At 38.5% G+C, this 13,068-nt stretch overlaps 1 protein-coding gene across 1 annotated transcript in view; it reads right to left on the reverse strand.

Annotated features, from left to right (window-relative positions):
• Positions 1 to 13,068, reverse strand: part of nbeab (neurobeachin b) — a 314,839-nt gene that overhangs the window by 71,419 nt on the left and 230,352 nt on the right. The gene's annotated exons all lie outside the window — the stretch shown is intronic.

Raw genomic sequence — 13,068 nt, forward strand, 5'->3', positions numbered from 1 at the left:
ATGGACCCCAAAAATCTCTCCCCTTTACTCCCCCTTATAGATGACCCTGTCTCAACATGACTGTTCTCTGTGTTCAACCACCTTCAGGTACAGTGGGGGTCCCCGGTCTCTGAAAGCATTGTAGTGTCACCTAAAAAAACCTTTCCTGGTCTTTTTTATAATGCAGAAAACCCAAAATGCTTTAAAACACTGCGATAAAGTGCAGAAAGGTGTTTTACTGTGTTTTTAGGTCTCTTTGAGGACCCATAGGCCTCCAGGCCATCTTGTGTGCTTGCCAAAGCTGACAGCCCCAGACAAGCTGCTGGGCATGCTCTAATTTGACTAATTACACTGGATTAACCGTATTAATTCAAGCTGTCTTCTCCAGGGTCCTTGACCCACCCAATGTGTCCTTATGCCAGTTTGCTCTGTAATAAAAAACGTGTTCTATTGAATGTTGAGTGTTATCATTTTTAATCCAAAGAGAAAGAAAGCTTGAACAAAGTATACACACATGAGACTTTACTTTGCATCTTTCTGGAGCAATTGTCACTCTTTTTAATTTTTATTTTTTTTACAACAAACCCAATCTGTTACCCATCACCCTGTTTTTGATTCTCAAAGATGAACCCAATATTACTTAGGGCCTGGACGATTTTATCTCTTACTGATTAATCAACCTCGGTCACTAGTATAATATGTAACGTGTGGCTTTCAGCATTATTATTATTATTATTATTATTATTATTATTATTATTATTATTAATGCTGGGTGTACTAGTTCATTGTTTACAGTTATATTTAGCCTTTTTAAATTTATTTTATTTATTTATTTAAGTTTACTGTTTGGCATTTCAACAACTTTATTTTTGGTTTGTTTTGGTTTTTTCATTGTTCCCAGAAATACAGTTAGCTTGTAAATCAATGGCTTTACAGTCCTTATGTTGACAATGTTACTATTTAAAGCTCTTATTTAGAATTATTTTAATTATTTAGTATTACTTTGCTTTTTTTTGTCTTGAATCATATTTGGGTATTATAGGAATCTGTGTAAATGTACTTTAAATATCCTGTGGATATCAATGTCCTCATGTCATATATTGGCCTACTTATTGGCCATTTTTTTTCCTTTTTTAAAATTTTTTTTTATACAATCGGCAAACAAAGCAACATATCACATACAGTATAATACACTTTTAATAAAGCTTAAAGCTACAACAGTCTTTGATAAGTATCAGTCCCGGTGTCATATGTATATGCGAGGGCATGTAAAATACTGGAAAAAAAAAAAAATCATTTTTGTTTATTTTTGTTTTCAAAGTGAACGCACATGTGTTTTATTTGTTTATTGGATTGTGTTATGGGTATAACCTCAGCACGGAGGTAAACTCAGACCGTGACACCGGTTATGAGCTTTTATTGGCATCAACATCGGCCCAGCCCTCATAATCCCAGTCGTGCTCTAATTTTACTCCAATGTTTCCCTAGTTTTTCTATGAGGTTACCAGTGTCTACACGATGACAACAAAGCAACTTCCTGTTTTAGTTTTTATCTAATTAAAAGTCAAATATGACATTACTTGATATGCATTAATATGCCTTGCACACATACAAAAAAAATGAAAAAATAGGCAAAGTTGCCCTAATGTGCATTTGTTGAAATCCATTGTGATTGAAGGGAAATAAGCCATGGAACTAAATCTATTTGAATTTCAACAATGGATAGGCAGCTTCAATGTTTGTATGTGTTTCTCTGTCTTAAACATGGTGTAATAATAGTCTTAAACCAGACTTTAGAAATGACAGAATACCAAAGAGGCTTTACAGGCCTTGGTTTCAATAAACATTTAGGCAAAAGTTCCAAGGGCTGGGGATGATGAAAGAAGGTAAGCTAGAAAATGGGCTTCTGGGATCCACAGTGCTTATTGTACAGAAGTCACATCAAATTAATACTGAGGGCCATTTGCAGCCTTTCTTCTTCTGAGCTTTTCAGAACGGATTAAGCTATGAAAACTCAGAAATGACTAAAGCACCTATTAGGCATTATGCTCACCCTTTCTTCTCCATTCCTTTGAAAGTCACTGAATAAGCTCAACTTCACTTGTAATACAATTCACAAGTTTGCACTCTAAAGACAAAAAAAGGGGGTAATTTTGGTAAATCTGTCAAACAGAATGTATAATTGAACTAATCTACAATAGATCTCACAATTATCTGTTGTATACATTGCGTACCTCACGCAATGTGCTTATTTTCTTGTTTGATTAGTGGTTTGGAGCAGGAAGTTTGATAAGTTCTCTGCGTTTTTCACACCAGTGCACATCCACTGTTGCTGCTGTTCTTCTCAGGCTCTTTGCGCCCCTCTCGCTCTCTCTCAAAGGCTCTTCAAAGAAGCGCAGGGAGTGCATGAATTGTAATTATGGCTCCTAACAGGATTCAAGCGCGCCCAGACGATAGCACTTGAGAACCAGGTCGTGTGGAGTTAAACGGCTGTCAGACACTCAAAGCACACAGCATGTGAACAAATCAACAAAGGCTGAGCCACTTCTACAGCTCATCTACTATCCCTCCTCATAGGAGATTAAAGATCAACGCAGCCTGACATTTCACTTTTTTTCTCTCCAAAGTTTACATTTCAGGATAAAAAGCTGAAGTGAAATTAGAGCAGAGAAAGTTTCACACAAACAAAATCATAACTCAATGAGTATTAATTAAAGTTGGGGTCACGTGACACTGAAAGGTCGCCAAATATTATATTTTTTGAACAATTTGAGCCCATTTTTCCTTATTTTTACCCTTTTCCTGCAACTACACTAAACTTGCCATATTTTAAATTATTTTCATCACTTTTCTTGCCATATTTTTGCTCCATTTAATGCATTCTTGCTACATTACTCCATCACTGCCACTTCTCAATCAAATTTCAATGCATTTCCCCAACATTCCTTCCCACTTACAAGACACCACTGTTCCCACCTAATGTCACATAAATTGACCCATTATCACTATTAACCTCTGTTTACCATATTTCAAGCTTATTTTTTGAATATTTAACTACATTCACAAATTGTCATGCCCATTATTTGCCATTTTAAACAAATTTTTGCCACTTTTAAGCCAATATTTACACTTTGAATCCTTTTTTACAACTTTTTCCGCCCGTTTTTGCCCACTGTAATTTGAAACTTTTAACCAATTTCTGTGGTTTTTAAAATCCCATTTCACCAACTTTTCCAGCATTATTAGTCATTTTAAACCATTTTATTTCTGATTAAAACAAGGATTTACATCTTCAAGTTGACTATATACAATGGCGCAAATAATAATCAATAAATGTGGTTATCACAGATTCATAGAACAATGGACCATCCTTTTGCTGACTTTATGGATGGACCCCAAAAATCTCTCCCCTTTATTCCCACTTATAGATGACCCTGTCAACATGATTGTTCAATGTTCATGTCTGTGTTCAACTACCTTCAGGTACAGTGAGGGTCTCCGGTCTCTGGCACCTTTATTTTGGGGGTTGAGAACCACTGAATTGAGGTAAACATCATGGAACAATGCAATAGCATTGTTAGTCTGTCCCATGCAAGGCGCTAGTCTTGGATGGGACAGACTAGCGCCTTGCATGGCAGTCCTGTCCCACTGGTGTGTGAATGTGAGAGTGATTGGGTGAATGAGCTGATATGTAAAGCGCTTTGAGACTGCTTCAGTGTGGTGATAAAGCGCTATATAAAATCAAGTCCATTTACCATTCCAATAGAAATGGGACCCATCATAGAGCATATGATGGAAGTGAGAGTTCAGGTAATTGGAACCACCTGACGAACCAGTGTAAACACAGCCTCCGATTATCCTGGCCTTCGCTATTACGGAAAAGATCATCTCTGTTCTCCAAACAGTTTGAATGACTCCCCAGGGCCATAGGACCACTAACCACACATTAAAGGGACCAGCCTCTAGTCAGGGCCCCTTCAGGAACTTCAACCTTATCCTACTCTGAGAAAAATAGCCTTAAAGAACCCAACTTTCAGCGTGAAGCCACTATACACGACTCTTGTTGAACTCCTAATTGGATTGCGAGCCCTCAAAAGAAAGAAAATATTCCACACGGCTCATTGAGCAGCGGCTTTCTTTGCCATTTTATGCCTCCAACAAAAACACTCACACTAAAACCTTCTTCTATAAAAACAGAGCTAACTTTTCACAAACGCACAAGTACCGTATATAGGCAAAAGCTTTTCCACAGCTTTTTCTTTTTAAAATGCAAAGCACAATTTGATTTTCACAGAGGTGCAAGTGACGGGCTGAAGCAAAGCCCGGGACTCGCCATTGTAAAGCCTTTTCAGTGTAGTAATGGTTTTAAAATGGCTACAAGCGAGATCCCATTCAGTGGCGACCAGGCTTTCACTTTCATAGCCAAGACAAACTGAGCTCGAAGCGGGAACTCTGAGTGAATGAATGAATAAGCAATTCACCCATAACCACAGTGCCAACGTTAATTATGGAGAGTAAATAGTTCCATCACAACAACATTAATCATTTTCATTATGAGAAAAAAAAGGATAATGACAATAATTACAATAACATCTCATTAAGGAGAAGAATATGAGGCAGGGGAGAACTAATTGCAGACAGGTGTACAACACGTCGCAATTATGGAACCTGGAATTAGTTCATTGCTCTAAGGCAAACGGGAAAGAAAGAGAAGGTTTGTGACAGTTTTGTACGTGTTTGTATGCAGAGGCTCACTGACAAAAAAGGGAATTGCAAATAAGCAAACAAAAAATGTCTTAAATGTGTAAATTAGAAAGAAAAATAAGAGGCAAAGGCAGATTTCCCCTGCAGAGCGGAGCCTTAGATGAGAAGAAGGCAGCGAAACGTGATCAAGGGGAGCCATGGAGCGCTGCGGCAGGCGTCAAGATGAGCGCTCAGCCAGCGAGTGGCAGCTTCTCCCTTTCCAGTCAATCATTCATTACAGAGCCAAGTACTGTGGAGGAGTACCGCTCTCTTTGACCCATCACATTACTGCCTCTGTAAACTCCTAATCCTCCTTTTCCTTAGATGGTGTCAACAGCTAACATGCTCTCAGCCTCGCCTCAGTCACCAACCAGAACCCTAAAATACTCATTTAAAATTCAATAAACAATGGAGGACAAAACAACTTGATAATTTTCATTTGATGTTTTGCTTTTTGAACTAATATTCTGTATGGTTTTACAGAATTATTAATGAGTTTTTTGAAAGTTTGTCCCAGGCACGAGGATGTTTCTGTAAGCAATCAATGAGAAATACTTTTAAAAAGATGGGCCAATAATTCTGAATGTTTTACCAATTGTTCAATAATAATTTAATTAATTTTTTTAATCGTTGCACTCAGCTCCAGCTCAAACTGTGTGACTCATGTGCAGAGCCTGAATGTGAGCAGCTCACAATTCATGTTCTCACACTGTACGGACCGACACTCTGACACCATCTGACTGCTCACACTGTACGTTCATACACAACACTTCGAGGTATTGTTTTATGGAAATGCAGAAGAAGAAGAAGAAGAAGAAGAAGAAGAAGAAGAAGAAGAAGAAGAAGAAGAAGAAGAAGAAGAAGAAGAAGAAGAAGAAGAAGAAGAAGAAGAAGAAGAAGAAGAAGAAGAAGAAGAAGAAGAAGAAGAAGAAGAAGAAGGGTCGTGAGGTGTTAATCACTTCTCGTGACCCCATGTACAGTATACTACACGATGCACGAAAGACGATCTAGCAGAGACTCATCCCGATCCCAAAAATAGACGCACGAGTCAAAAATCAGCTCAAAAATCGCACAGTGTATGACAGCCTTTAGGGGTCTTTGAGGGTAGGGGTTATGGTTTTCAGAGCTTTTCATTCCCATTTCAGTCTTCTCCATGTTTTTTGCGACAGAGGACTGAATTAGTTCCTTAGCAGGTGACACAAAACTGCATATCAGCACTTTTGCCTACTTGAGAACTCCTACAGCGAGACATCTCATCTGATCTTCATAAACAACCCCAACTGAGATGATGACTGTAATAAGACCTGAAGAGGAAAACATGGCAGGACAAAAACAACACTGACATACACACTCACACAGTGGCTCATCTTGGACTTACACAGTGAATGTTGTTGTTTACGCAAACAAATAAACTCGATGAAAGGTGGATGATGAGAAACAAGATCATGTGTTGTGTTTATTTGCGTGAAGTAGTGTGTGACAAACGCATTTACATAATATCAAACTTCTGTCTGACTTTAAGCACACCTTACACCCCCACCAGTAGGGTATGGCTTTACCACACACCGTTACCCCTTTTTTACTTCTCCCGTTGTTTTGGACAAAGATAGTCAACCTATGACAACAAATGTAGACATGTTTGGAAAAAAAAAAAACCTTAAAGGGATCATCCACCGCTTTTACAAATGTGGCCTGAAATCTTTCAAACGTACTTATTAGAAGATCTGTACCTAACAAAACACACTATTATATGCACCATATTTTCTTGTCTAAACAAAAAGGAGATGTCTCATCTTCAGCAGGTACAAAACTCTGCGGCGAGGTTACTGACTCGCACAAAGAGAAGGACTCATATTACTCCCATTCTAAAAGCCCTTCATTGGCTCCCAGTCACTTTTCGTTTAAAATCCTGGTGCTAACCTGGGCTCCCTCCTACATTAGTGACTTGTTGTGTCCTTTGACCTCCACTCGGAGGCTGAGGTCTCTGGATCAGAACCTGCTCATGGTCCCTCGTACTCATTTCAGGACCAGAGGAGACGGCTCCTTCTAGGACGTCACGTTGACGCTCTGGAACGATCTTCCACCTTCCTTGCACTCACTTGATTCTGTTGATGTTTTTAAAGAGAAAACTGAAAACCTATTTGTTTCAGAAAGCATTTTAATTCTACTGGATTAAGGGTTGCTTTATGACCATCATGTTTTGTGACTGTAAATGTACTTTGTATTTCTATTATAATTCTGTGAAGCACCTTGTGACTTCTCTGTCTGTGAAAGGTGCTATACAAATAACCATTACTTACTTAGTTACCATATTCATTATATTACCTTTAAAAATGGGACTACTTTACTGGTTTAAGAGCCTGTGTTCTGCCATCTTGAAATCACGTGACTGATGACATCACATGGCCTCACTGCCTGTAAAAATCCCATTGTTTGCTATTAGAGTGAAGCGTTCATCCTGCTTTTTAGATCATTTAGCAGCTTTTTTGGTCAAAATGCCACCTTGTGCTGCTTTTGGTTGCTCTAAAAGACCAGGAAAATATAAAGATGCCGATGTAAACCTCTTCTGTTTACCAAGAGAGGATAAAAACAAAAAATCTATGACCGCAGGGGGCAACAGCTCCAACTCTGCGGTTTCATAGTGGACAATGGACCTTCTCCAATTAAACTGTAAAGAAGCAATAAAATTAATATGGTGCCTAATCGTGCATTTTTTTACGCATAAATCTAATAAGTACATTTCAAAGATTTTAGGTCAGATTTATAAAAACAGCGGAGGATCACTTTAATTCAGACTTTATTCAGTAGATAAACAAATGATGAACACCGATAGGAAAATAATCATATTTTTCATTTGTTTCTAATTAGTCAAAAAACAAACAAACAACATATTAGGTCAAAACTCAGTGTAACTTCAGTAACAGAAGTTACGTGATAATACAATGATGTCACAAACATGTGCCATCTACCTGCCTCACACTTCAAACACCTCTGTTTGCTTCTTAAACTGAGAATTACTGATCTAATGTAGAAGATACTGAAGGAAATTACAGATCTGCTTATGGATTGTTTTTATTTTGCCTTAATGTGACATTTGTGAAGTAAATCAACTGGAATTGTGTGAATTCCACTAAACCTAATACACTTCAACTGCCAGTGACATAAAGCATATACCACTAGTCAGGCAACATCTTCTCCTACTCCACTTTATTGGGAATAAATATGTAAATTTCTCTGATAAACTTTGTCACACTTAACACATAACACGGTTTGAGAGACATTAATTAGCATATAAAATCAGCTTTTGGCATCCTGCCCCCATATGTCCCACTTCTTTGAGTGACGATGATAGAAATGAGGTGGGGTGGATTTGATTGTGACATGCTCTCCGTCTGTGCTTCACATTGTGTGGCTTTGCCAGTAACAGGCTAATATTCTGCACAGCTCACTGCCACCAGAACTAATGAAAGTAGACAAAATGTCTCTGCTGCCATCTTTGTCTGAGCCCTGCCCCCCGCTCCCACCCCCCTCCCTTTAAAGGCAAGGCGACAGCAGCATAAAATGGTGGCGAGCAAATGTGCCTCCCATGTGGCACCAGCGGTGGGGCTGACAGGCCGGGCTGAGGTCTCTTCTATCTACACCGTGTTACTTTGAAAAAAGCTGGATGGTCGCCACAGAGAATCAAGGCTAAGCTCAAGAGACATTGGTTACTGTTGAGTGCAGAGGTGTTTAGATGATAAAAGCTGCTGGACACAAACATGTTTTTTATCAGATAAATCCATAATATAAACCAGGGGTTCTCAACCTTGGGGTCGTGAAACATTGAGATGGGGTCGCCAGATGCCTTCGAGAAACAAAGACTATATTTTTTTTAACAATTTAAGCCTATTTTAGCTTATTTTTTACCCTTTCTCTGCAACTACACCAAACTTGCCATATTTTAATCTATTTATAAGCATTTCTGCTCCATTACTCCCATTTCTGCCACTTCTCCATCAAATTTAAATGTCTTTTCTGCACATTTTATTTCCACTTTCAAGACATTTTTGACACTTATGAACCCATTCCACCACTTTTCCCACCTAATGTCGAATATGTTCACCCATTATTGTCATTTCTAACCTCTTTTCACTATATTTCAAACTTTTTATTTTTTGCCAATATAACCACATTCACGATTTGTCATGGCCATTATTTGCCAGGTTAAACTAATTGTTCCTACTTTTTTCGGACACTTTTCAGCCAATATTGACACTGAACCATTTTCACCACTTTTTCTGTCCTTGTTTTGGCCTCTCTAAATTGTCACTTTTAACACATTTCTGTGATTTTTAAAATCCAATTTCTACCATTTTTGTCACTTTGAACCCATTTTATTTCTGATTAAAACAAGGAATTACATCTTTAAGATGACTATATACTATGGCCCAAATAATAATACACTTCCTGGATAACAGTGGATATTATTCAGGAAAATAAATAAATACGGTTATTACAATTTCAAAACAATGGACCATCATTTTGCTGACTTTATGGATGGGCCCCAAAATCTCTCCCCTTTATTCCCCCTTATAGATGGCCCTGTCTCTGTAACTTTTTGTTTTGGGGGTCGCTGGCTGAAAAGGTTGAGAACCACTGGTATAGACCACATAGATCACATGTGTCAAACTCAAGGTCCAAGGACCAAATCCAGCCCTCTCGAGTATCAAATTCGGCCATGAGGATAAAGTCAAAAATTGCAGAAAACATGAATTATTGTGTAAAAATACCAAGTAATTCAGTTGTAGATAACTCAGCCATTCATAAATTCAATGAAAGCCCATACTTTTATCACACGATGGCTCGGTTTTAATCGCAAATTGTTGAAAGAAATCTTAATTTTATTATAAATATTCCACAAAATGTTGCCAAATGTAATTAAAAAAGGGGAAATTTAAAGATTGGATAATGTTTGTAACTATTACTTTACATATACTTATAGGGCAGAATAATGTTGAAATTGCCTCATTGGTCTGTATTTGGCCCTTCAACTAAAACATGTTTGACATTCCTCACCTAGATCAATAAATAAATGCAGCTCAAAAGTTTGTTTTGAGCTCAACCGTTTATTGCATTGTCGGAAAGGTTTTGCGCATTGCATTGTGGGAGTCAAATGCATCAATGGGTTTTTGCTTCATTCTTATAGCATGGGTAATACTGGAAAAAAACAAGAACAAACAAATGTCAAACAAATCCTTGTCCTCTTTGTTTGGCAAAGAAACACAAGAAATTACGTTAAGAATAAAGTACAAACAATTCGGGACTCTACATCCCACAATGCAATGCAAGAAAAACAAACTGTATTTGGAGATGAAAACAAAGTTTCGAGCAGCACTTTTACCCTTCTACTTCTTTTAATCAATCAAATTTCAATTTATTCGAACAAAAATCTTAAAAAAAATGTTTTTTAACCAAATTGGGCCCCATCAAAATAAATTTCAAAAACGAAACTATTTAGACTAGCCACATAACAAGTATAAACATTTTAATGTGTTTATTTTATAAGTCAGACTCGGATTTTTGACAAAAAACAATTGTTCTTTCAAAAAAAACAAACCCAACTTCTGCTCGTCTAGTAATTAGAGTCTTTGTGTGAGTGGTTCCGTGGGTTGTTAGTTAACCCCTTTGCTCCGAGGATGATGAAGTGCGAGAGGGCATAAATCATAGAGTGAAACAAGGCAGACTTCTCTCGATTCATTAATGGAAATGATCTGTCAATATGCTGGAGTCAATTCACACGTGTCAGCTGGGCTCAGCACACAATAGCTCAGCCAACTTATGAACTCCCCGCACCACTCCAGCGAGTCCATAAAACAACTGGCGACGCCGCTGGGGAGCACCCCGAGACACCAACCTCTTGCACAGACCACCAGATGACACAGATGGGGCGAAAGCAAACAAAGACGGGACTCCTTTTGTACAAAGAGGGACCCCCTTTCAAAAGCCATTCATGCAACAAATTGGGGAAATCTGGCCATGCTGCACTCTGGGTTTGCTCTTTTATTGGCATGAGGCTTACGTCACAGTAAGTGAAATCAGATTTATGACTCTGCGCTACAAAGAAAGGGTATAATCAAACACACTTTGAAACAATAAAGCAACTGACAACAGCTATGTGAAACAGAAACAAGAAAAACAAGGCAGCAGTAATCACACCCCTCACGGAAAAACTGAGAGGAAAAAACTCAATGTTTCAGCCATAGTTTGTTCTCTTTTTCGATTGGATAAAAAACTCACATGATCAAAATGGCTTTTATTTTTACTTTATTTTTATTTTTTACCTCGTCTGCACATGTTGTCGGAGGTGCAATCTTTTCACAACAGCCATGCATGTTTTCTTATTGCAATTAAATAAATATAGATGTTATATTTTATTGCATAATGGTGGCCATCACCAGCGCTCCCTAAGGAAGGGTAAGAAAAACTTTATTAAAGGGAAAATATAAAAAGAGAGGGCAGTGTTACACCTAAGTGAGGGGGGAAGGGAACAAGGAAGAGGAAGTCAGGGCAGGACAATGGAAGGGGTAGGGAAGAGTCGACTGTTTTAAGCTGAGAGTGCAATGTGATGTCACATAGTCCAGTGCAAAAAAAATTGCATTTCGTCCTGTTTTTATAACAATTTCATGAGAAAATATAAAGTTTCCTGTGGTCCTGTGTGTATCATCTACCCACGTGTGTGTGTGTGTGTGTGTGTGCGTGCGCAAATGATCCTGATTTTTCATAATTAAAAAGAGCCATTTCAGCAGGTTAATGCAGCAGTAAGTAGCAAACAGTTTCAAGGGTTTACTACTGCTTTCTTGTCTTTTTTTTTTTTTTTTTAACCTTGTCTGCACATGCTGACGAAGGTCAACACTACATGTAGTGCAATCTTTTTGTGACAGCACTGCATGTTTTATTATTGCAATTAAATGAATATATTTATTTCATTGCATAATTGTGACCATCACCAGCCCTCCCTCAGGAAGGGTAAGAAAAACTTTATTAAAGGGAGAATAGAAAAAGAGAGGGTAGTGTTACAACTTTGGTGAAGGTGAAAGGAACAGGGAAGAGGGAGTCAGGGTAGGACAATGAAAGGGGTGGGAAAGAGTCGATTAGCTACGTTCACAATGCAGGCAAATGCTATCCAAATCCAAACTTTTTGCCCATATGCTACCTGTATCCAATCTGTTAAAAACCGAACAGTGCAATTCTGATTTTTTCAAAACAAACCCATAGGAAACATTCATATGTGGTCCTAAATCTGATTTTTTCAAATGCGACTGCAGTCTGGATGGCCGAGGCGTTTTCTATCCGACTTCTCCGTCATCACCATCGAGACACTGTGTTTTAGAGACGCAGCAGCCATCACTGCAAACGGATGGAGCAATAAACCTTGTTCTCTTTTTTTCATTCTCCTTAAAGTTATGAAGTGCTGACTTCTGTTGGAAATAATGTCTCAGTGCGGCACACTACACTGGACGCCTCCATATTTACTTCCGTAAACACTGTACGTGCCTGCGGGGTCATGTGTCACCTTATGACCTCTTCTGCGCATGCAGGTTACTTCATGGTCGCATTCCGTTCATACTTCAAACTGATTGCAGATGCATTTAATATGTAATATGAACAATCACACAAAAATCTGAGTTGTGCATTAAGACCTGCAGTGTGAACGTAGCCTATTTTAAGCTGAGAGTGCAATGTGATGTTACAGTTGTGCATATTGTGCATAAAACATTGTATTTCACATGTTTTTATAACAACGTGAGAAGAAAAAATAAGTTTCCTTTAGTCCTGTGTGTGTGTCATCTACCCTCATGTGTGCACAGATGGTCTTGATTCTTCATAATGAAAAAGAGTCACTTCAGCACATTAGTGCAGCAGTAAGTAGCAAATAGTTTCAAGGGTTTACTACTGCTTTCAAAGGCAGTTCATCAGTTCAGCTTTATATCCATGTATAGGTCATTAAATATGCGCGCACAGGCTTTCTCTTGTTAGACCTTCAGCATTTTTCTCTTCTCCTGGTTCTTCCTCAGCTGTGCACTCGTGCTGCAGCAGCAGCAATCTGCATAGAGAGACATTTGTCATCATTAGCCCTGCTCTGACAGTTGGCACCCTGCACCTCAGATCTCCAAGACTGGCAATTATGAACCCTTCATCACTAATTTAGGCAGCATCAACTAATTCTATCCCAAGCCTTAACCAACGGATTTGGATTATCAACGACCCCCGAACTTGAACGCGCTTCCTAAGGCTTTGTTAGCTTTGCTTTAGCGTACTGGTTGTTCATCTGCCGTGTGGGAGTGAGTTTAAAGTGATTACCATGAG

Source organism: Gouania willdenowi, chromosome 13 (assembly GCF_900634775.1).
Source record: "Gouania willdenowi chromosome 13, fGouWil2.1, whole genome shotgun sequence".
Lineage (NCBI taxonomy): Eukaryota > Metazoa > Chordata > Actinopteri > Blenniiformes > Gobiesocidae > Gouania > Gouania willdenowi.